This window comes from Oryctolagus cuniculus, chromosome 12 (genome assembly GCF_964237555.1).
Source record: "Oryctolagus cuniculus chromosome 12, mOryCun1.1, whole genome shotgun sequence".
Lineage (NCBI taxonomy): Eukaryota > Metazoa > Chordata > Mammalia > Lagomorpha > Leporidae > Oryctolagus > Oryctolagus cuniculus.
In genome coordinates, this window is record NC_091443.1 from 60,664,584 (window position 1) to 60,689,806 (window position 25,223).

General features: G+C 34.5%; 1 long non-coding RNA gene across 2 annotated transcripts in view; it reads right to left on the reverse strand.

The window, feature by feature from the left end:
• The window catches only part of LOC138844545 (uncharacterized), a 448,524-nt gene that overhangs the window by 241,549 nt on the left and 181,752 nt on the right, over positions 1-25,223 (reverse strand). For both annotated transcript variants that reach the window (XR_011380479.1, XR_011380478.1), the window contains exon 4: positions 22,935-23,018. This is a non-coding gene — a long non-coding RNA (uncharacterized lncRNA). The remainder of the gene's footprint in view (positions 1-22,934; positions 23,019-25,223) is intronic.

Genomic DNA, 25,223 nt, shown 5'->3' on the forward strand with positions numbered 1-25,223 from the left:
AAACTAGGTGAATAAGATGCACAGAAAAGTATTGTTTAGAATAGGCTAATTTATAAACCAATTAAAATTTTTATTCTTGGAGTAGTGAATTACTGTTTCTACAGAAAATTAAGAATGAACCTAAATTTCATAATTAAAGTAAATTGAGTAATGGGTGACAAAAGTGTCCCAAGAACAACTTGCGGAAATTCAATATTGAAATAATAGACCAAATTATAACAATAGTTAGTTAGAACTGAGACAAACAACACTACTTTCTCAGGATAAATGGAGTCAATTTCTGAATTATCTTGAGAAAATCCAAAATTTCACAATTAACGCTTTGACTATAACTTCACCTTTAAATTTCTTGTTTCCTTTATCTTGAATGCCTGACACTGCTATTCATACTTTACTGTCCTGTTCTTTAGTTCCTTTAATGTGTCCCCTTTGCATTTTATACCATAAATACTTACATGATAATCTTTACTGAACTACAGGAGTTTCAAGAGCAGAGATGTTTTCTCTGTTTTCTGCTTTTCCGATAGGTGGCACAGCACCTCACATAGAGTCTATATGTGGTGGCTGTTGGGTAGCTAAACTTTTTTAAAGACTTTAGGGTAACAAGACAATTGTTATCCAATTTTTTTTTACAATTTTAGTTTAGTTTATTCGAAAGGCAGAGTGACAAACAACAGACAGATCTCCCACCCTCTGATTCACTCCTCGATTGGCTGCAATGGCTGGGTCTGGGCCTGGAGGGAGCTGATGGCGGCCAAGAACTCAATCTGGATCTCCCAAACAGGTGGCAGAGACCCAGCTACTTGAGCCGTCACCTGCTGCCAACCAGGCTGTGCATTAACAGGAAGCTGGAACCCGGAGAGGAGTCAGGCGTCAAACCCAGGCACTACTACATGGAATGCAGAGCTTAACAATTGTGTCAAATGCTTGCCTTCAATTTTCCTGTTTGGAGTGATTTAGAAATGAGGTGGGCTAATATAAACCAGAACTTGTAGACAATGATGCCCAACTGTACATATTCTAATCAGTGAGAAAGTTTAAAGTAAAAAGGAACTGAATGTAAGTTTTGTTGAATGTATTAGATATCCAAAAGGCATAGTAAATGATAATGGACACTGATGTATCAAGGATTAAGAAATGAAACACTATTTTTAGGATTATATGTCCAAGTGTGATCCCATGCAGCCTGTTCTCTCTCCCTTTTCCTCTTAATTAGTACACTAAATTTGATTAACATGACCATGTAAGTCTTTACACTTTCACTACATGTTTGTATCTTTAAATCACATTTTCTAATGAAAGAGGAAGATTAAAGCATCCTTCTCCTTATTACTTTGTTTTTGCTTACTAATGTATTTTTGTGGCTACTGGTGATGATACATACAGTTCTAGTTAATTCACTGAAACTGTTATACAGTGTTCCACATTTGATATGCTATTCTATTTTTGGTAGACATTTGGCTATATTTTTTTCTTATTAGAATCAGTGTGGTTTTCAACATTCTTGTAATTATCTTTATATACGTGAGTTTTTCTCTAGTATATAACTAAGGACCTTACCTGTAATATTGTTAAATTTATAAATTTTGCCAATATAGTTTTTACTTTTATCTCTTATTTAATATATCATTCTACCCTGAAGTAAATGTTTCCTTATCCTCTAAGATTTAAAAATATTGCCTTTAACATTAAGATTTGTCTGGGATTAATTTTTGTGCATGGTGTGAAATAAATTTAATATAGAAAACATTATGGAAAATATTTATCCCAAATATATTTACTAGGTAGATTTTCCTGTCTTTGTTGATCTCAGTTAAAACTATATCCATATATGTGTATGTTTTAATTGATTTTTAGGGTTCTTACTTCTCTCATTTATTTTATTGATCCTTTATAAGCTTTTTTTCTTAAGGAACCATTATGAAATTATTTATTTATCTGAGAAGTTGGGAGTGGGATGGAGTGAGAAGGGAAGAGAGACAGAAATATTTTCCACCTGGTTGTTCATTTCCCAAATGCGCACGATAGCTGGGGCTAGGACAGGCCAAAATCAAGAGCCAGGAACTCCATTCTATCCCAGGTGTGTGGCAGGGACCCAACTACTTGAATTATAGCCTACTTCCTTCCTGCGGTACATTAGCAAGAACCTAGGATTGGGTGTAGAGTCTGAACTCAAATCTAGGCATTCCAATATGGGATATAGGCATCCCAGGTGGTAGCTTAACCACTGTATCAAATGCTTGCTGGTCTTTATAAGTCTTAATATGTAAGAGGACCAGTCTTCCTGCTTGATGGTTTTCTTTAGAAAAGTCTTGGTAATTCTTAGCCTTTGATTTCACCACATAAATTTTATAATTAATTTATGTAGATCTGTGAATAAATTTATTATTTTGAAATGAGATTGCTGTGAATAGATGGAAAAACTACAACTTCTGTGAATATTGAGTCTTTTATCAGTGAACATAGTATATCTCAATTTTTATTCATTCGTCAATTAAATGTTTCAGTTTGTTCCCTAACAGATTTACCACATTTTTTAAAATATATAACAAATAATATCTATTGTTAGTTATAATTTAAATGTCATTTTTGTTTTTGTCATACTTTATTTTTTCATGTTAATGTGATATTAATACAAAGAGAACAGATTCAATGTAGTTTATAGATACAATTCTAAGAATATAATGATATTCAATTCTTCCCTCCTCCCCCCAAACTGTCTTTTTCAGTTTTTGAAATAACATATTGTCAAGCCACCTTACAGTGAAGGGTTTAATGCACCACTAAATAAAGAGTTGAACAAATAAAAAACCCTAGTTCAATGGGAATATAAGAACCATAAACAATAATCAAATGAAAAGGCAACTATTTCTCCCATATACATAAATTTTTAAATAATCATAGATCATTAAAACTATAGTAGTATAACACTCTTAAGCATTGGTTTGACAAAGATAAAACAATTTGACAAAAGGTGTCCATTATTAGGTGAACGGATAAAGGAAATGTGGTGTACACATATACAATGGACTATCATTCAATTATTAACGAATGGAATTTTACAATTTGCATTAAAATGGATGCAACTGGAGGACATCATGTTGAGTAAAATAGTTGGACACAAAAAGACAAATACCAATGTTCTCCCTTACATGCAGGAGCTAAAATTTAAAATGAAAAAGGTAAAAACACAAAAACAAAAACAAAAAACAAAAAAAGAGAAAGAAATGCCTATGTGTATCAGTATTGCTATCAATGTCATTTCTTTTTTTTTACCTAGAAACCTTTTATTTAAATTATACAAAATTCATATACACAAATTTCATAAACGCAAATTTAGGAACACTTTTGATTCCTTCCAATTCACTCCCTCCCACCTGCACTCCCACCCTTTTTACTCCTCCCTCTCTCATTCCCATTCTTATTTTTTACAAAGATCTCTTTTAGTTAACTTTATATTCACAAGATTAACCCTACACTAATTAAATAGTTCAACAAATAGTATTAAGAAAAAACAAACAAACAAAACCACTGTTCCTCATCAGTCAAAACAAGGGCTGCTTAAGATCATCACATCTCAAAGTGTCAATTTCATTTCTATAGATTACCTTTTAAATATTCTATTAGTTACCACAAATCAATGTCATTCCTTAATGAATTTTGTGATTAGTTGCTGCTTTTATATACAATTATAAAAAACTTTTGTATATGGAACTTATATCTTTTTTTTTTTTTTTTTTTTTTGACAGGCAGAGTTAGACAGTGAGAGAGAGAAACAGAGAGAAAGGTCTTCCTTCCGTTAGTTAACCCCCCAAATGGCCGCTACTACCTGCGCACTGCGCTGCTCCGAAGCCAAGAGCCAGGTGCTTCCTCCTGGTCCCCCATGTGGGTGCAGGGCCCAAACACTTGGGCCATCCTCCACTGCACTCCCGGGCCACAGCAGAGAGCTGGACTGGAAGAGGAACAACCGGGACAAAATCCGGTGCCCGACCAGGACTAGAACCTGGTGTGCCGGCGGCGCAGGCGGAGGATTAGCCTAGTGAGCCATGGCGCTGGCCCTATGGAACTTATATCTAGCAATTTGAATAATAACAAGAAAAAAAAGACATTCGGATTCTGGCAACATGGCTGAATTAGAGTACCAGGAGACCCTTTCAGGTCAGATTCAATGAAGTCTGAAAAGCCAGACTATTTGAGAAATCTCTGCCTGGGTGAAGGAGGTTTGTGGGACTCTCCATTTTGAAAAAATAAATAACAAAAACAGATAATTGACAATAACCAAGAGATATGATTTTATAGCTTTGTTGGAAAAGGATGTGGAGTAGTGGAAATTCTCATATACTCCTCTCTGGAAGAGAAGATGCTGTCTTGGAAAATAATTTCACATCTTCTCTCATAGGTGAGTCCTTAAATACCCTACAAGCAGGAATCTCATTTCTAGGTATATGCCTGTGGTAAGGTCTTACGCAACAGGAGAGATTCAAAAGTGATGAAAGCAGTATTATTCAAGAGTAAAGAATTGGAAAAATAAACATGTCTAGCAAGACAGTAGAGTTCCATAGCGGACAGTTACATGGCAGTAAAGGAAAGAAACAGCTGTACCCCACAATGGCGATAGACTGTGAAAGCATATGTTGTGTTAAAAAGGCAAGTCCAAGATGGTAAAATATGGTATAATACCATTTCTATATAAACCCCAAAACAGGAAAATTAAATAATACATCCTGAAGCTTCAAGTATTTATGACAGAGACATATTTTTTAAAAAAGCAATGAAATGACAAACACAAAGTTTAGAAGCTACTAAGGAATGAGTCACAGTGAAGAGACAGAGAAGGAGCATATGGATAGATACAAAATTATAGATACAAATTTAATGTCCTATCTCTTGGATTAAATATTGAATTTGTGGCTGCTTACTGCTGTGCTATGCTTTATTAATAACATTTACATAGAATATGAACCTTTAGTATGTACAAAACAGGTATCAATAAAACTAAAATGAAGGAGTTAGGAAAGAATATAAAACATACATCAATTCCTTCAGAACGGAGTTGGTGAACTCAAGAGGTTGACATAGCCTTGGCAACTCATGACAAGAGCCTCGGGTGATTACTGATGCCATAAATAAGAGTGTCAATTGTTAAATCAACAACAGAAGTCACTGTGCACTTACTCTCCATGTAGGATCTCTGTCCTTAATGTGTTGTACTATGTGGATTAACAGTATAATGAGTACTCAAACAGTATTATGTTTCTGTATGGGTGCAAACTGTTGAAATCTTTACTTAGTATTTACTAAATGATCTTCTGTATATAAAGATAATTGAAAATGAATTTTGATGTGAATGGGATGGGAGAGGGAACGGGAGATGGGATGGCTGCGGGAGGGAGGGAGGTTACGGGGGGGAAAAGCCGCTATAATACAAAAGTTGTATTTGGAAATTTATATTTATTAAATAAAAGTTAATAAAAAGAAAAAATATAAATTCAATACCTAGGAATACTAGAAATCACACTCTATGCCAGGATTTAAATACTACCAAGTATCAGTTTTAAACAAATCATAAAAATACCCCTTTATTCAGGGAGCATGCACTCTACTACATTCAAACAAATTATCACTATGAAACAGAACTTATAAATATATCATTATGAAATAGAACTTATAAAATTACTATATTTATAAAGTTACCTGAATGGGAAATAAGAGGCCAATGATTTCACTTTAAAACATAAGTATTTAAAAACTATTAGCAATATCAAAGCTAGCAAAAAGAGAATGACCAAAATTATTAAAATACCTACTGATGTACAACTCCTAGCTTGTAGTACTAATGAACATTTCTAGATAGCAAGGCTGTTCTTCTATATGAATAAAAGTGACCTGGGGGTAAATAAGCTTATCCTAACACAAAAACTTCAAGTGATTTTTAGTTTAGAACATGAAAACAAAAATGTTAATGTCACTTGAGCAAAATCTAGTTTTATTTTGGGTTGAATTACAATATTTAATGGGTTAGACTCAAAAGTTTGCAGCACCAATTCAAAACAGGATGGGCGTCACTAAATTGTCTATGAGTAAAAAAACCAAAAGATTTCTACTAAATCCAGAAGACACCTCAAAAATGGCAAAGTGTGGGGACAGTGCTGTGGTGTGGATTAAGCCACTGCCTGCAGTGTCAGCATCCCACATGGGTACCGGTTCATGTCCCGGCTACTCCACTTCTGATCCAGTTCCCTGCTGATTGCCTGGGACAGCAGGGAAAGATGGCCCAAGTGCTGGGCATGTGCCAACCATGTGGGAGACCCACAAGATATTTCTGGCTTCTGGCTCAGCCTGGCCCAACTACAGCCATTATGGCCGTTTGGGGAGTGAACCAACTGATGGAAGATATCTCTGTGGGTTTCTTCCTCTCTCTTTGTTATTACGGCTTTCAAATAATAAATAAAATTTTTAAATGGAAAAATGAATTTGTAAATATTAGTGAATATTGCCACCTTAATGTAATAATTGTTAATATTTAACAACAGCTGTTAGTTTGGAATTATTTTTTGCTCAAATAGTAAGTAGAATTATAGTTGATATAAATCTAAACAGATTTCAGAAAATAACTGATCTCTGTAATACCAGTACCAAGAAATCCTAACCAAGAAAGAATACAACTTTTTCATTCATAAAAAAAGTTAAAGAAATGTTAAAAAAAAAGTTAAAGAAACAGAATGCACAGAAATGTATATTATTAAATATATATTACTAAAACTAATGCAAAAATTAGAGTATATTTTGTATTGGCCTCGAACTTTCTTTTTTAAAAAACATTGTATTTGTTATACAAGCTTCATGTATTTCATATATACAACTTTAGCCCAAATTTTCAAACTGTGAAAACTGAGGCATAGATCAAAACAAAGCCATTAATCCAGCATGAAAAATATTTCAAAATTAGATGAGTACAAAGAGTGAAGAACATAAGTACAGGTCAAATATTGGAATCAAATTAAATGCTGCATGCTAAACATGGAAACTGATACATAGCAATCATTCAGTAAGTGGATTAGGCATATAAGTAGCATTGTTATTGCTAATGAATGATATAGAATTGATCTTTAAGGATATGGGCATGTCTTCTCAAATCAGAGACAATATCTGGATTGTATATTTCTTTGGTAGGATCTGACTTGTTTAATGAGTTCAGAACTGATTAGTTTGAATAAAATACAGAAATAATGTAAGTAAATCTACACATGTATAATTGTCAAACAGATATTTAAGAATGGAAAAAGAAACACTGTGGTAATACTCTTAGAAATATCCCTTTTTGAGGAAAAAATTAAGAGGCAAAGACATGGTAAAGTTTTCTAAGAGTTATCTACCTTTCATAATAAACTCTCATCAGATACCTAAGGAATGCCACCTTACTCCATATGGTAATATGTTCTTTGAATATAAAATCCAAATTAAAAACTAATTCTTAACAGAAAGCTTTGTTAAAAGCAACATTTTGAAATGCTGTCAGTAACTATCATAAATATTTGAGAAGTTAATATTTTAATCTTCAACTATAGCACAGAAAACACTTTTAGTGACAGTGCTTCATTAATGGAGTTCTGTGTGTCTAATTGCTTTAGGCACAGTGAGCTGCATTATTTTGACACATGACATGCAATTAGTACATGGTCACACGGCTAACGGAAGATTTTACACCTTTTTCCTTCTACATTCAGAGTGAATAATTAGCATATTTTTCTGCTTAGAATAATAATCAGAGTCTTAGATCCAGAAATTGCCTAATGAGGTAAAATTCCAGTTGTTGACATTAATACATATGACACATTTTTTCAGTTGTTAAAGTAAACCTTGTGCTACCACTTCATTTACCCTTTCCAAAGTGCCCTTATGAGTCAGGAGTTATGTTGCTCTTAGCATGAAATTTTGAAAAGAAAGACCCGAATAGTTGTTCTGTATCATTATTTCAGTACTCCTCACACAGTAGGTATGAAATAATACTGCTGACAAATTTCACAAGGGTAACTTTGGATATCTTCTGTTGTCATTAAGAGATTGCCAACATTCAAAATTGAAATAAACTGTGGAGACATTATATGTTATTCTGGAAAAGTTACCAGAAAAAAAAAATTCAGCTGGTATGTGTTGACACTCAGTAAAGCGAATTTCAAAAGCAGCATAAATATGATTCTCTAGAGAAAGTATATACAGCAGCAAGGTACATACACTAAATACCAGCATATGTATGCTGGCATTGTATGTGTATATATATATATATATATATATATGCTGGTATTGATATACTCCATAATAGCAATGGTCATCATGAAATGAGCATATATATATATATACACATACATACACATTACATATGTATATTATATATGTATATATGTATACATAATATGTATATTATATATACATAATACATATACATAATGTATATTATATATACATAATACTTACACATGTATATATATTACATTTATCTCTAATATTCGTGATACCATAGTATTGTCCCCAATGTCCATAGCTACAGTGATTTTGTGCTATTCTAACTTAGTTAAGCTAGAAATACATTTATCAGAACACTCTTCCCTTTCTGGTCCTGGTTTTGTTCTGGCCACAGAACAAGTTTATGTGATATTTGAAAGACCAAAGTGGAGCAGCAGCCACGTGGCTCAGGAAGTTGGCACAGAGTACCAGATCTCACTGCGACTCACCCGGGGCGTGGCTGACCCTGCTGACTGCCATCTCCCCTGACTTCTCAGAATCCTGACTGCTTGCTGTGACCCTGAGGCAGAAGGGCCCTGATGCCTCTGCAGGTCACCCATATCATCAAAGTTGGAAGCTAGGAGAAAGAGACTTAGGTCCCATTTGTGTGGGCCAGTGCTGTTTCTCCAGGTTTTCCCTCTCTTCACATTGGGCTTTCCTTTCAACTACCTGCTTTGTTGACCAATGACAACTGTAGGACCTCTCTGCAATGCAGAGGCTTCTTGATTGTGTCCCACAGCTGTCCAACCCTATGGTAAATCTGTCATGCCATATGCCCCTGCTCTCTTGATCAACCCTAACTTATCGGCAACTGAGATTCCAAGAGAAAAGCAAGACTCTCTGATGTCAGATCTCACAATTAAGAATGTATACACACTGATTAAGATTAAGAAAAACAAATTAAAACAGATTTTAGGATTGCATTTTACCCCCAAAATACTACAAGTAAGCATAGAAGCCCCAAACCTAAAGTAATGATAAATATTTTAATCTGTAGTAAAATACTAGAGGTACTCTTACAAAACTGAGAATCAAACTGGAAATGTCTAATCATTCCCTTGAAGTAGGGTTATCCCAACCAAACTAGCCACTGCACATAGGCATGAAGATTGCAAATCTTGACAGTGAAGAGAAAAACTACTTGTATAACCCTATTATATAATCAGAAAGTCCACAGGAATCAACTGAAGAAAAGAATCCATTACTCTGGTCATGTGGTGGAAAAAGTCATTATATAGGCCGGCGCCGCGGCTCACTAGGCTAATCCTTCACCTTGCGGCGCTGGCCCACTGGGTTCTAGTCCCGGTCGGGGCGCCGGATTCTGTCCCGGTTGCCCCTCTTCTAGGCCAGCTCTCTGCTGTGGTCAGGGAGTGGCCAGCGCGCCAGCCGCGGCGGCCATTGGAGGGTGAACCAACGGCAAAGGAAGACCTTTCTCTCTGTCTCTCTCTCTCACTGTCCACTCTGCCTGTCAAAAAAAAAAAAAAAAGGTCATTATATGATAAACCAGAGAAGAGACTCTAAACAAGGTCTCTCTGACGCTATTGCTCTGCCAAGTATAATTTAAGATTATGTATGTATGAGACTCATATACAGAAAATTTTATACATTCCTCATATTTTTAAAATATAGGAAAACTTGACAAGAACCATCAGACTCTCTAATGGGGAAGGTAAATGCCAAGTTGTTCTAAACATCAAATTCGTCCCATATTAACTTAGAAGTTTACCATATTATCAGCAAAAAAGTAATGATGCTTTTGAAACTTAAAAATTGATCTGATTTTGCTAGGATTAAACATTAAAAAAAAAGAAAAGAAAAAATTGATCTGATAGTTATCCAAGAAAACAAAGAGGTATGAGTATGAAAGATAATTATGACAAATGGCAATGTGATGTTAATAGCCCTACCAAATGTTAAAATACTTCACAGTAAACAGCAGTAACAGACAGTATGTCATGAGCTATATATATGCATATTAATGCAATAAATAACCCAGATTTAAACCCTAAAACAAAAAATAAATAAGAGGAAAAAGACCAGTGGTGTAAGGAATGTTTAAAATAAGCATTAGGACAACTGACTAGGAATTTTCAAGGGAAGAATCAATTTAGGTATCCTACTTTAAATACCATAAAATTCACTCATACATAGACTTAAACATACCAATAATCAAACTGTATGAAAATAAAAATACAATAAAATGTTTATAAAAGTGCTATAAACATTTCTTTTAAAGCTTAGAAATAATGGAAGAAATTATAAAAGAATGACAAATTTTATATTACTCAATGTATGTTTATATTTCCTTTGGTACAAAAAGGAATAAGGGTAAGAGGCATTATATAGGTTAATGTAGATGTGTATAGAGACTATAACAAAAGAATTTACTACATCAACTACCCAAATAAATGTATAAGACAATTATTAAGAGCCCATAATTTAACTGACAAAGAATTTGATCAGATAATTGGCCTCCCCAAAAAATTACTATTACCAAAAAAAGATAGAAATATTAACACTTACTTGCAATGACATAAATGCAAATTTAAACAATAATGACATTCTCAAAAATGAATCATGTTCTACTATGTATTTTAATATTTTGCTCAAATAATCCTAATTGTAGAAATGTTATTAAAATTTCCAAATAGTAGCCAGCGCTGCAGCTCACTAGGCTAATCCTCTGCCTGTGGCGCCGGCACCCCAGGTTCTAGTCCTGGTTATGGTGCCGGATTCTGTCCCGGTTGCTCCTCTTCCAGTCCAGCTCTCTGCTGTGGCCCGGGAAGGCAGTGGAGGGTGGCCCAAGTGTTTGGGCCCTGCATCTGCATAGGAGACCAGGAGGAAGCACCTGGCTCCTGGGTTTGGATTGGTGCGAGGCACAAGCCATAGCGGCCATTTTGGGGGCGAACCAATGGAAGGAAAACCTTTCTCTGTCTCTGTCTCTCTCTCACATCGTCTAACTCTGCCTGTCAAAAAAAAATTCCAAATATTGAAAACTGTTCACTGTAGCATATTTAACATAGAAAAATAAATCAAATTGTCTAGTTAATCATGATTGACTTGGTGCATCACACTATTATGAAATGTATTATGTAGCTGTTTAAAAGGGTTGCCATGAGGATTATGTAAGTACATGAAAAATACTTTTAAAAATACTAACTTTAATTTTTTTTTGACAGGCAGAGTGGACAGTGAGAGAGAGAGACAGAGAGAAAGGTTTTCCTTTTGCCGTTGGTTCACCCTCCAATGGCCACCATGGCCAGCGCGCTGCAGCCGGCGCATCGCACTGATCCGATGGCAGGAGCCAGGTACTTATCCTGGTCTCCCATGGGGTGCAGGGTCCAAGCACTTGGGCCATCCTCCACTGCACTCCCTGGCCACAGCAGAGAGCTGGCCTGGAAGAGGGGCAACTGGGACAGAATCTGGCGCCCCGACTTGGGCTAGAACCTGGTGTGCCGGCGCCACAAGGTGGAGGATTAGCCTAGTAGGCCACGGCGCCTGCCACTTTAATTTTTTTAAAGATTTATTTGTTTATTTGAAAGAGTTACAGAGAGAGAGGCAGAGACAGAGAGAGATCTTCCATCCACTAGTTTACTCCCTAAATGGCTGCAATGGCCAAAGCTGGGCAGATCTGAAGCCAAGAGCCAGGAGATTCTTCTGGGTCTCTCACATAGGTGCAGAGGCTCAAGGACTTGGGCCACCTTTCACTACTCTCTCAGGAGCATTAAAAGGGAGCTGGATTGGAAGTGGAGCAGCTGGGACTCGAACCGGTGACTATATAGGATGCCAGCACTACAGGCGGCAGCTTTACCCACTTCGCCACAGCGCCAACCCAACAATGCTGATTTTAAATAGCAAGAGAAAACACATCATACATGAGCTCATATAAACAAAATTGCAAAACAAGACTTTGTTTTTAAAAAAATGATAAAACTGGGCTAGCGCTATGGTGCAGCAGGTTAACGCCCTGGCCTAAAGTGCCGGTATCCCATATGTGCACTAGTTCTAGTCCTGGCTGCTCCACTTTGATCCAGCTCTCTTCTATAGACTGGGAAAGCAGCAGAAGATGGCCCAAGACCTTGGGCCCCTGCATCCGCGTGGGAGGCCCGGAAGAATCTCCAGGCTCCTGGCTTCGGATTGGTGCAGCTCTGGCTGTTGTGGCCAATTGGGGAGCAAACCATTGGATGGAAGACCTCTCTCTCTGCCTCTTCTCTCTGTGTAACTCTTTCAAATTAAATAAATAAAGAACATCTTTTAAAAAATTTTAACAACTGTCCATATTAACATAATATGTTTTGATTTGTGTTTACATTGTGTAACATCTACTTAAGATAGAGATATCTTTTTCTTCAAACATTTAACATTTCTTTATGGTGAAAACATTCAATGTCCTATCTTCTAGTTTTTTAGTAAGGAAATATTCAATGCATTAGCACGATCAGTTGTCACCCTACTATGCAACAGAACAGAACTTGTTACTTTTAGCTAGTTACAACCTGTTAATCAAAGTTTACCCCTCCCTGCAATATCCCTTTCTGCTCTGATAGCCACCATTATTCTTTCAAGGTCTATGAGATCATCTTTTTTTCTTTTTTCTTCCATAGACTCCAATATAAATGAGATTTTGTGATACTTGTCTTTCTATACCTGGTTTAGTTCACTTAACATAATGAACTCTATTTCTATCCATGTTTTTGTGAATGACAAGATTTCATTTTTATGGCCACATAGTATTCAATTATATAGGCGTATTTCATTTTCTTTTATCATTTCATCAGCAGGTAAACATTTAGCTGTTTACATTTCTTTGGTAATGTGAATAGTGGTACAATAAACATAGGAGTTTAGATGTCTCATTTCTCATGGATTTGGTAGTGTGGTTGCTGGGTCATTTGATGGTCCTATTTTTAGTTTTTTGAGCAACCTTCATAGTGTTTTGCACAATGGCTGTACTAATTTACATGCCTATTACAATTGTGCAAGGGTTTCCTTTTCTGCACATCATCACCAACGTTTGCTATCTTTCATCTTTTTGATGATAGCCAATATAATTGGAATGAGGTGATACCTCATTATAGTGTTGATTTGCATTTTCCAGGTGATTAGTGATGTTGATAATTTTTTTGTGCTTGTTGGCCATTTCTATGTTTTCCTTTGAAAAATATGTGTAGATCTAATGTCCATTTTAAATTGATTATTATTATTTTATTAAGCTGTTTGAGTTCCCTATATATCCTGCATATTAATTCCTTGTCAGATGTGCAGTTTACAAATATTTTCTCCCATCATCTAGGCTGTCTCTTCATTCTGTTGGTTGTTTCATTAGCTACTCAGAACTCTTTAATTTGATAAAATCCCACTTGTCTACTTTTGCTTTTGTTTCTTAAACTTTTTGGGATATGATAAAAAAATCCCTGCCAATTCCAATGTTTTGAAACATTTCCCTTAAGTTTTCTTGCGGACATTTCAAAGTTTCAGGTCTTATATTTAGGTCTGCATTCTATTTTGAGTTTATTTTTGTACCTGATGTGAGAAGTTTTTACGTAACAGGGAGAAATTGTGGTACATGTCTTTTTGTGTCTGTCATTTTACCTATTATATGTCTTTCAGTTGCATTCATTTTGGTGCAAATATTAGCATATCATTTATTTTTATGACTGAATAGTATTCCATTGTGAGAAGACACCACATTTCCTTTACTCATTAGTGCACTCACAGGTACTCAAAATGATTTTGTCTTTGGCTATTGTGAAGAGTGCTGCAATAAGTGTAGGAAACCATATCTTTTCAAAAGATTGATTTAATTTCCTTTGGATATTCACCCAGGAGCAGAATTGCCACAGAAGACCTTTTTCTAGTGTTTTGTTTTTGTTTTATTACAAATATCCACATTGTTCTCCACAATGGCTGCACTAATTTATATTCCCACCAGCACGGCATGAGAGTTCCTCCTCTACATTCTCACTAGCATTTGTTATTTTTTTAGATTTTTTATAATAGTCATTTTATATTTGATTTTGAAATTCTTAATGGCTGATGATGATATTGCATTTATTAATATATATCTGTAGGCCATTTGTGTGTTTTTTTGAGAAAAGACTACTCAGAACATTAAACTTTTTAAATAGATTTGTTCATTTCATGCCAAGTTTTTTGGGTTGCTTTTATATTCTGGGTATGAATTCTTTGCCACATGAAAAGTTTGCTAATATTTCTCCCACTTTTTTATTTGTCCCTTCACTCTGTTGATTATTTCATGTGCTGTGCAGAAGCTTCTTAGTGTGATAGAATTTAATTTGTCTAGTTTTGCTTTGTTGCCTGTATTTTTTGGGTATTATCAAAAAAAATCCCTACTTACACTGATATACTGAAGTGTTTCCCCTATTTCAAAGTTTCTTTAATCTATTTTGGATTGATTTGTTTAATATGGTGAAAGACATTAAGCTTCAGTCTTCAGCATGTGGGTATCCAGTTTTCCCAGCATTGTTTATTGAGGAGACTGTGACTTCTCCAAAGAAAGTTTATGGTGTTTTTGCTGAGGGTCATTTGGCTATGTATGCCTGGGTTTATTTCCAAGACCTTTATTCTGTATCATTGATCTACTTATATGCTTTTATGCCATATCTATGTATATGCTGTTTTGGTTACCATAACTCAGTAGTATGATCTGAAATCAAGCATTTTGATGACTACAGTTGTGTTCTTTTTATTCAAGATTGCTTGAGCAATCTTTTGTGCTTCCAAATGAATTTTAGGATAATGTTTCCTAGTTCTGTGAAGAACATCATTGGAACTTTGACAGAGATTACAGTGAATCTGTGGACTGTTCTGTATAATATGGTTATTAGTATTAATTATCTCAACCCATCAATTTCTTTCACAAGTGTTTCACAATTTTCATTACAGAATTCTTTTACTTCCTTTGTTAAATTTGTTCATAGGTATTTTATTTCTTTACTTTTTGTTCTATTATGAAAGGCATTGTTTTCATGTTTTATTTCAACAAGTTTTTTATTAGTATATAAATGTGTTACTGATTTTTGTATGCTGATTTTATATACTTCAAGTTTACTGAATTTAAAAAAAACAGCTCTAAGAGATAATCATATCAACTGCAAATGGTTGTAATTTGGCTTCTTCCCTTCCTATTTGTATGCTTTTTATATCTTTCTCTTGTCTAGTTGCTCTGGCTAAAACTTGCAATAATATTAAATAACAGCAATGAGAATGGGCACTCTTGTCTTGTTTCAGATCATAGGACAAAATGCTTTGAGCTTTTTCCTCTTCCAGTTTGATGTTGGCTGTGAGTATGTCTAATATACAACTCTTATTCTCTTGAATTGTATAGCTACTTTCCTAGTTTATTCAAGATATTTAGAAGGTAATACTGGTCTCATTGAACAAGTTTGGGAGAGTTCCTTCCCTTTTAATATTTTGGAACAGTTTGAGAAGAAATGCTATTAGTTCTTTAAAAGGTTGTTGAAGTTCAGTAGTGAAGTGACACAATCCTTTCTTTTATTTACTTTTGATTATGGTTCAATTTCATTAATCATCATTGGTCAGTTCACATTTTCTGTCTTTATGATTTAATTTTGGTAGGTTATATATGTCCAGGAATTTGTTCATTTCTCCTAGGTTCCCCAGTTTCTCATAAAATTAATATTAGCCCCTAATGCTCCCTTGTATTTCTAGTGATGTCTCCTTTAAAATCCTTGATTTGGTCTTTCTCCTCTATTTTTCTTCGTTAATGTAGCTAATGGTTTGTCTATTTTATCTTCTTTTAAAAGAGACTTACTTCATTTTTTTTTGACATTTGTATTTTTCTTCTTAGTTTCCATTTCATTTACTTCTGCTCTGCTATGATTTTCCTTCTACTAAGTATGGGTTTGGTTTGTTCTTGTTTTTTCTATCTCTGTGTTGAATGGCTCTGTTGTTTATGTGAAATATTTCTGTTTTTATGTGGGCATTTATTGCTACAAACATTTCTTTTAGAACTGATTTCTCTGTATCACAGAAGTTTTGGTATAGTATGTTTCCCTTTTCTTCAAGAAATAGTTCAATTTTTCTTTTGGTTTCAATAGCTCATTATGCACTTAGAAGCCTTTTATTCAACCTTAGTGTATTTCTATACTTTCTAAAGTTTCTTTTGTTGTTGATTTCTTCAACTTGTGGACATTCTAGTTCTATGGCTGAATATATGGTCTAGTCTAGAGAATATTCCAGGTGACAATGGGAAAAATGTGTAATTTGCAGCTTTTGGATAAAACATTCTATAATTCTGTTAGATCCACTTATTTGGTCATGGAGTAGTTTAAGCTTTCTAAAATGGTCAACTAAGTTAATAATATCACAGTACATTATTTCCCTAAATAGGATTTTTGACAAGCCATTCTTTCTCATGTTCATTTATTGGTTTATTTTACTTGTAATACTAAGGAGAACTTAAGTTTTATTAAGACATTATCAGCTGTGTCATCAGTGTAGCACCAGATTACAGAACAAAATAGGTTCTCAAAAAATGGCTGAATAAACTAATTTAGCTCCTACCTCCAGATTCTCTGGAATCAATCCTTAAATCTGGTTCATATGTTTGAGTTCTCTACTAACCTCTGTCACATACTTCTTCAAGATGCAATGTAAATTGCTTAAAAAGAGTATTCCAAAGCCACATTACCAACATTAAACACTAGTTAAAAAAAAAAAAGCTAAAACCTAATTAGTATAGAGCCCCAACATTTTGAATTCAATAAACTAAATATTCCCATATAAGAAATCAGAAATAAAAAAACCAATGACTCTAATATTAAAGAAAAAATAATTATTTTAAAAATATAAATTGTAGTTTCTGAATAAATAGACTGCCATCAGCATAAACAGCTTAAGAGAATATACAACTATTTTGTTATAAAATATATAATCTCCTATTTGTCAAATAATCTTGATTTTATCCTTAGCTTCCTACATTGTTAAAATTGAACAAAATATTTCAAAAAATAGTTCAAGAAATAGACACACATAAAACATAAAATAAAACTTTTTTCTTAAAATTTTAGTTTTTACCAGATGCATTTTATGATCTGTAGATATAATTCTAAGAACATAATGATATTCTGTAGTTAAGAATGTTACTACTATAGTTTTAATGATTTGTGATTACTTTAGAATTGACTCTATATACATGAAATGGTCATTCTATTCAATTCTTATTTATAGCTATTGTCTATATTCCCATTAAACTAGGGTTTTTTGCTTTTTACTTGTTAAAGTTCTTATTCAGTGAAGTATTAAGCCTTTTTACTGTAATGTAAATTTAAAACATGTTATCTCTAAAATAAAAATAAAACTATTAACACATTATACATAATAAGATAAATTCTCTAAACTCAATTAAATTTCTCAGAAATAAGAAGCCTTACAAAATACCATGTAATTTTAATTATGAGACATTTGGAACAAAGGATATAAAATGAGACTAGTCCTGTTATCTTACAGTTTTAGGAGAGTCCCAGAGGCCAGAACAATCACAATTTAATATTCCATATCATAAAGTAAAGTGTGACCATCATTGCAAAACTTGGAAAGCAGCAGCCCAAATGGTTTCCCCAACATCCATCCATCACTCACCACTCAGCTTAATGAAAAGAATTCATCATCAACATATTGATTTGGAGGGCAAAGTAATCAGTCTAACCTTTCCTATGATGACAATTCTAAAAGATGACAAAATATGAAAAAAAAAAAACTGAATCTGCTTGAAAGTGTCAGATAGTCTACTTCTCAGATAAATAAATAAAATTTAAAATATATATATTTATAAAATAATAGACACATCTAGAATGTATAAAAATGTGTAATTGTTCTAACAATTACAAAAAAGCTTTCTAAATCTACTATGTTTGTGAATTTATTCTTTCTTAAAATTATGCCAATTTTTTATTTATATATTTTATATCGTCTTATTAGGTGCATATAAATTTGGGACTTTCATTCATCATGGCACATTACTCATATCTTTGGTTTATTTTAAAATATCTTTTTCCTTAAAATCTACTTACTTGAGTTTATTACAATTATATCAGTCTGCTTTTCCATTATATTTTTAATTTAAAATTATAAATATATGGTCATTATTAAAACAGTCTAAATTTTCAAAGTCTTTCTGTGCTTCTTTGGTTATGTTCCACACATGCACTGTTTAAAAGTGACCTCAATATCTGTGTCAGTTGGAACAGGAGAATAGGGATGGCTTCTCTAGCTCTGCTCTGCCAGATTTCCCTGCCCTGTTCTCTACTACTCAAGGCCCCTTTCCCCAGCTCCTCTGATGAGAAATATTTGATTCTTTTAAAGTTTTAACTTCTTGCCCTCTTATACAGTTCCAAGTTACTCAGGTAATATGCCAAGTGAAAACCAGAGGGAGACAATACTGGGGACTCTCCCCATGATCGTATTTGGCAGGGGATCCCTTTCCCAGGTCCTCCACATAAGGTCTCCTCTCATGGTCTTGAATGCCTGTGCCACTGTGTATTTGGATGCAGCTGTCTTGGGGAAATGCAGGGAGACTCACAAGAAAAAATAATCGTGATCATATAGCAGAATGTCAGCCTCATAAAAGGATCATAGCAAAAGTCATCATTATGTCGATGAATTTTATATGGTACACCTGGTGTTGGGCATGTTATATTCATGAGTAATTGGAAACGTATCCACATTTCCTATGGCTTTCAGCAATGTCACTATCTCCCACTGGGTCTCCATGAATAGTCTTTTCTCTATTGTAATCTGGAAGAGCTTTAGTTAATCAAAAAGAATGAATGATAGTAAGAAAAAGGGAAAAACCAAAAGATGAAATCTTACAAGAATAAGCTATCAACATTGCTTGTACAAACATATTCTAGGAGCATATGTGAATTTTATTTGACAATAGCCTGCTAACAAAGGACTGTGACCCTCCTGTCTGTATCTGTCCTTATTCTTACAACTTAGATGTGGAGACTAAGAGTATTTTTCATAAGATAGTTATGAGAAATAATCAAATTTTATCAGAAATGATTTAACTTCTCTCTTCTGTCTACCTGGAACTTGTCATCTCTAGCTATTAATCAAAGTTTTAAAAATTCAAATTCATCTGAGATATACTCATCACTTTCAATAAATTGGAAATTTGTCTATAATAAATGTGTAATCATGAATGTAATAGGCTTACATGTTCATTTTATAGTTCTATCATTATGGGGTGAGTTTTCTTTAAAGAGTACTTTATTATTTCTATTGTCTTCCTAATTGCAATCAGGGTATCATAAGTTTCCAAGAGACCTCAGTGGTCTTTGAAATATTTGAGAGCTGAGCACACAGATTTTTTTTTCTGGTTATCAGAAAGTTCATCTGGGAGCCCCTGGATCCAATTTGTCTATTACCCTTTTTAAGATGACATGATGCTGAGCTAGTGCACCCTGAAGAAGAAAATAATGAAATGTCTCCAATATTTTCAGTTGCAAATCTCTGTCAATGTATTTTGGAATTACATTATTCTATTCTTGAAAAATATGAAACTTTTGATAAGCAAAAGCTTTTCTTGATAAATTTGTAGTTACTATGAGACTATGATATTGAAATTTGACAGCAAGATATAGTCCTTTAAGCCAAGTCAATACATTGCAGATATACCCCGATTAAATTATGATAACTGAATCTATCATAGTATTGCTAATCTGTTATAAAGAAGGTAAATATTTTTGTCATAAAAAATGAAAAAGAAGAAATTTAATCATACTACCCAGCACAATGTGAAATAAGAGAAGATTTATTGTTACTGTTGACTTAGTATAGTTTGGGTGAGAAACAAGTTTTGCTAGAATTAAAAAGCCATGACTAAATGTCTCAAAGCTGGAAATAATTCAATATACCAAGGCTGCTATCTAACTACATGTATCTTTTAAGCCCCTGAAACATGGCTAGTCAAATCGAGAGATGCTGCTAGTGCAAAGTACACACCAGATCTTAAATATTTAGTTTGAATTATGAATGACCGACCTCTCGTTAACAGCTTTGATACCGATTACATGTTGAAATAATAATATTTTGGATATACTGGGTGAAGCACACCATAAGTAGGCATAACAGAACAAGTAATTCTATATATTGAAACATAGGGGATGGTGATTTAGAAGTGGTAATTCATTTATTGAATGTAGTAATATTTACAGAAGAAGCTTAGTGTACATATTAAGAGCTCTAGTTTTAGATTTCAAACAACTTGGGCTCAAATCTTCTACTACTGAGTTACCACGTGATCTTAAGTAAAAAAAAAAATTTTGATGGGGCATAATTTATTAGATGGCTTACATAGGTCTTTGCATTCTAACAGGGAAGTATTTTTCCATGTTAGGTAAACAGAAAAGCATTTTTCCATATAGATAAAAAATTTTAACATCGTTAAGACAAACTTTGCTTACATGTAACCAGGAAAGATAATGACAATTATAATTCACAATTTACAGAGTTTTTGCAAGGATTTAATAAAATAATCCATGGAAAAGTCTTCACATTGTCAGTGATCTGCAGCCAAGGACCACCGGGAAACATTTGTAGTTGAACAAGTTGGATCTATTACTTATTATAGTGAAATAGAACTTACAAATGAGGATCTGTGGGCATCTCAGTAAGGGTTATATGGGATATATTATGGGATTTGGGCTGTGGTTGGGGATTTTGAAGGAAAATCCAGGAAAGTAAGGTTTCACTTGATAGGAGTGGTTTTGAAAAAGATGGAAATTTTGTGATTAGCTTGGTAAATCTTACCCTTAGTGAATGCAGACCACTGCAAGACTAAAGCTATAACTTCTAAAGTGAGCAGCCTTTCACATTAGCCAAGAGAGGGGAGTATTTTGTATTTTGCCTAGCAAACGTGTTATTTTGGGCTTAATCAAAGTTACAAGGTAGTCTTGTTTTACCTTGTGGTCCCAGCATGAGTTTGCCCAATGTTATTTTTCAACAGGAAAATAACATGGCCTTGGGTTAAGTGTCACATCCATTCCTAGATGTTAGGGGCTGCTTTATTAATATTTCTGAGCACTGTCTATAATACATGGTAAGCACTCAATAAATATACATTTGAAGTCAATTTCATATACCAAATGGAGTTGCCAGGTAAATAGAGAATCTGTGGCAGAGCTCTAAGAAACTACCATTTATTAGCCAGGTAGAAGGAAAAGAGGCTACAATGGAACCTAGAAAACAACCAGAGCAATGGAAAGAAACCACCATGAAAGAAGAGAATCTTTCAAAAGAAAGAAAAAAATGTGTGCATCTATCAGATATTGCTACAAGGTCAAAAAAGATGAGTTCTGAACCTGTGAACTGGTAATAGAGAGGTCAGTGATGTCCTTGGCGAGAAGAGTTTCAGTAGAGTAGTAGCAGCAAAAGTCAGGGGTGTGTATGATAAGAAATGAGCAGGAGGTGGACAACTCCTTATAACAAGGCAAATAAAGAAGATATATATAATTTTTAGCATGTGATTTTATTTCTTTTATTTATTCTATGTGAAAAGCAGAGTGACAGAGAGACAGATACAGATAGAAATCTCCCATCCGCAAATTTGCTCCCCCAAATGCCTGCAACAGCCAGGGCAGGACCAGGCCAAAGTCAGGTGCTAGGAACTCAGTGTGGGTCTCCTATGAGATTGGCAGGGATCCAACTACTTGAGGTATCATTTGGAGGAACTGGTGTACAGGGCTGACATGGAACCTGAACTCAGCAATCCAATATGGAATGTAGGCACCCCAAACTGAGTCTTACATTCTGTGCCAAATGTATACCCATGTAAATTATTTTTACATATCTAAATGTACATAAGTTGGTTCCAGTCAAGTGGAAGAGGTCAAATATACAATAAAGAGAAGAAAAAAAGGCAATAAAGCATTCTGACTAAAATAGAATCCAAATAAATATAAATAATCATGGACCTACTGTAGACATTTTGTTGATGCTACTTGTCATATTCAAGGTATTAGCCATAATTTTATTACTGAATGATTCTAAAATCGTAGTTAACATAGAATTTTATTTCAGAAGGTAACAGAAAAATATAGAAAATGAGTTGGAGGGTTTCAAAATTGGATAAATAGGCACCATTTAGGAAGTAGTGTAATTGCCCAGAAAAGGAAGATATTGACTAGAACTACAGCAATATCAGCCGGGAACAGAAGAGGGGAAGAGTGTAAGAGTATTCTAGCACATGGAAGGGATACTATGTAATCATCAATTGCATTTGGTTGTCAAAAGACTAAATGGAATAGAATGTGGAAGATAACTCCCAGATTTTAGACTTGAGTTACCAGGAAGAAGATGGTGTCATTTACTTTGTAAGAAATGCATCTGGAAAAGGAGATTTGAACAGTACTAGCAATGAATGGGGAAGATTCTGAGTCTGTTGGTTCATTCATTCAAGAAATTTCTTACAAACTTGTTTCATGTATGTCATATTATGTATGCCCCAAAGGAATCATTTTAAACTCTGAGGAAACAGTCATGAGCAAGGGACCTAGTTTCCTTGCTCTTTTGTTGTTTATTTCTTTTGTGAGTTAGAGATACTTTTAAGATGTCTAAATAGATATGATCAAAAAATCCAAGAGCACATTAGAAAGATCACTCACCTGCACCAAGTAGGATTTATCCCTGGTATGCATGGATGGTACAACATAAGCAAATCAATAAGTGTGACACATCACATTGACAAACTGAAAAATAAAAACAGTATGATTATCTCAATAGATGCAAAGAAAGCATTTGATAAAATACAACATCCTTCATGATAAAAACATAAAGCAAACTAGGTATAGAAGAGGCATTCTTCTACATAATTAAGACAATATATGACAAACCGAAATCAAGCATCACCTAGAATGGGGAAAAGTTGGAAGTACTTACACTAAAATCCTGAGCCAGAAAAGGATACCTATTTTCACCATTGCTACCTAATATAGTTCTGGAAGTTTTCTCCATAGTATTAGGCAAGAAAAAGAAATTAAAAGTATAAAAATTGGAAAGAAGGAAGTCAAATTGTCTCAGTATGCAGAAGACATGATCCTATATATAGAGGAATCAAAAGATTCCACTAAAAACTATTGGAACTAATAAGAGTTTGGTGAAGTTGCAAGATATAAAATCAACACTTAAAAATCAATAGCGGCTGGCGCCATGGCTCACTGGGCTAATCCTCTGCCTTGCGGCACAGGCACACCGGGTTCTAGTCCTGGTCGGGGCGCCAGATGCTGTCCCGGTTGCCCCTCTTCCAGGCCAGCTCTCTGCTGTGACCAGGGAGTGTAGTAGAGGATGGCCCAAGTACTTGGGCCCTGCACCCCATGGGAGACCAGGATAAGTACCTGGCTCCTGCCATCGGATCAGCGCTGTGCGCCGGCCTCAATGCGCCAGCCGCAGCAGCCATTGGAGGGTGAACCAACGGCAAAGGAAGACCTTTCTCTCTGTCTCTCTCTCTCACTGTCCACTCTGCCTGTCAAAAAAAAATTAATAGCCTTTGTATACATAAATAATGCCATGGCTGAGAAAGAACTTGTACAATCATTACCATTCATAATAACTACAAAGTTTTTAAATGCCTGGGAATAAATTTAACTAAAGAGGTGAGATATCACTACAATGAAAATTACAACATTAAAGAATGAAATAGAAGACACAAAGAATGAAATGATTTTCCTTGTTTGTAGATTGAAAGAATTAATATCATCAAAATCTTCATACTACATAAAGCAATTTACAGATTCAGTGCAATCCCAATCAAAATACCAAGGACATTATACTCAGATCTAGGAAAAAATAATGCTAAAATTCATATGGAAACACAAGAGACTCTAAATAGCTAATGCAATCTTAAGCAATAAACACAAAGTCAGAGGCATCACAATACCATGTTTCAAGATGTACTACCATGCAATTATAATCAAAACAGCCTCGAACTGGCATTAAAAAAAAAACAGACATGGAGACCAATGGAACAGAAAAGAAACCTCAGAAATTAATTTATACTGCTAAAACCAACTGATCTTTGACAGACAAGCTAAAATAAATCCCTGGAGAAGACATTCTCTTCAACAAATTGGATCTATGCATGCAGAAATATGAAACAAGTCCTGTACCTTACACCTTACACAAAAGTCAACTTACAGTGCATCAAGATTTATGTCTATGAACTAATGCCATCAAATTACGAGACAAAGACAGGGGAAAAGGTTCAAGACTTTGGCATTGACAAAGACTTCTTGCAAAAGACTCCAAAAGCACAGTAAATAAAAGCAAACATGGACAAATGGAATTACATCAAGATGAGAAGCTGCTGTGATACAAAGGAAATATTCAACAAAGTGAAGACATAACCGACAGAATGGGAGAGAAAATTTGCAAACTGTGAAACTGGTAAAGGATTACTATCCAGGATCTATAAAGAGCTCAAGAAACTCAACAGCAATAAAGAAACAATCCAGTTAAGAAATGGGCAAAGGACATGAACAGGTACTTTTCAAAGAACGAACTACAAATGCCCAACAGATATTTGAAAAGGTGCTCAGGAGCACTAGCCGTCAGGGAAATGCAAATAAAAATCACAATGAGGTTTTATGTCACCCCAGTTAGAATGACTATCATCCAAAAATCAAAAACATACTAAATGCTAGTGAGGATGTGGGGGAAATAATGCACTGCTTTTAGGAATGTAAACTACTACAACCATTATATAAGACAGTATGGAGATTCATCAGAGATCTGAAAATAGATCGACCATATAACTCAGCCATCTCACTCCCAGGAATTTACCCAAATGAAATAATGAAATGAAATTAAATCAACAAATGAGTCATCTGTACCCCATGTACAGCTCAATTCATAATTGCTAAGATATGGAATCAACCCAAATGTCCATTAATGTCTGG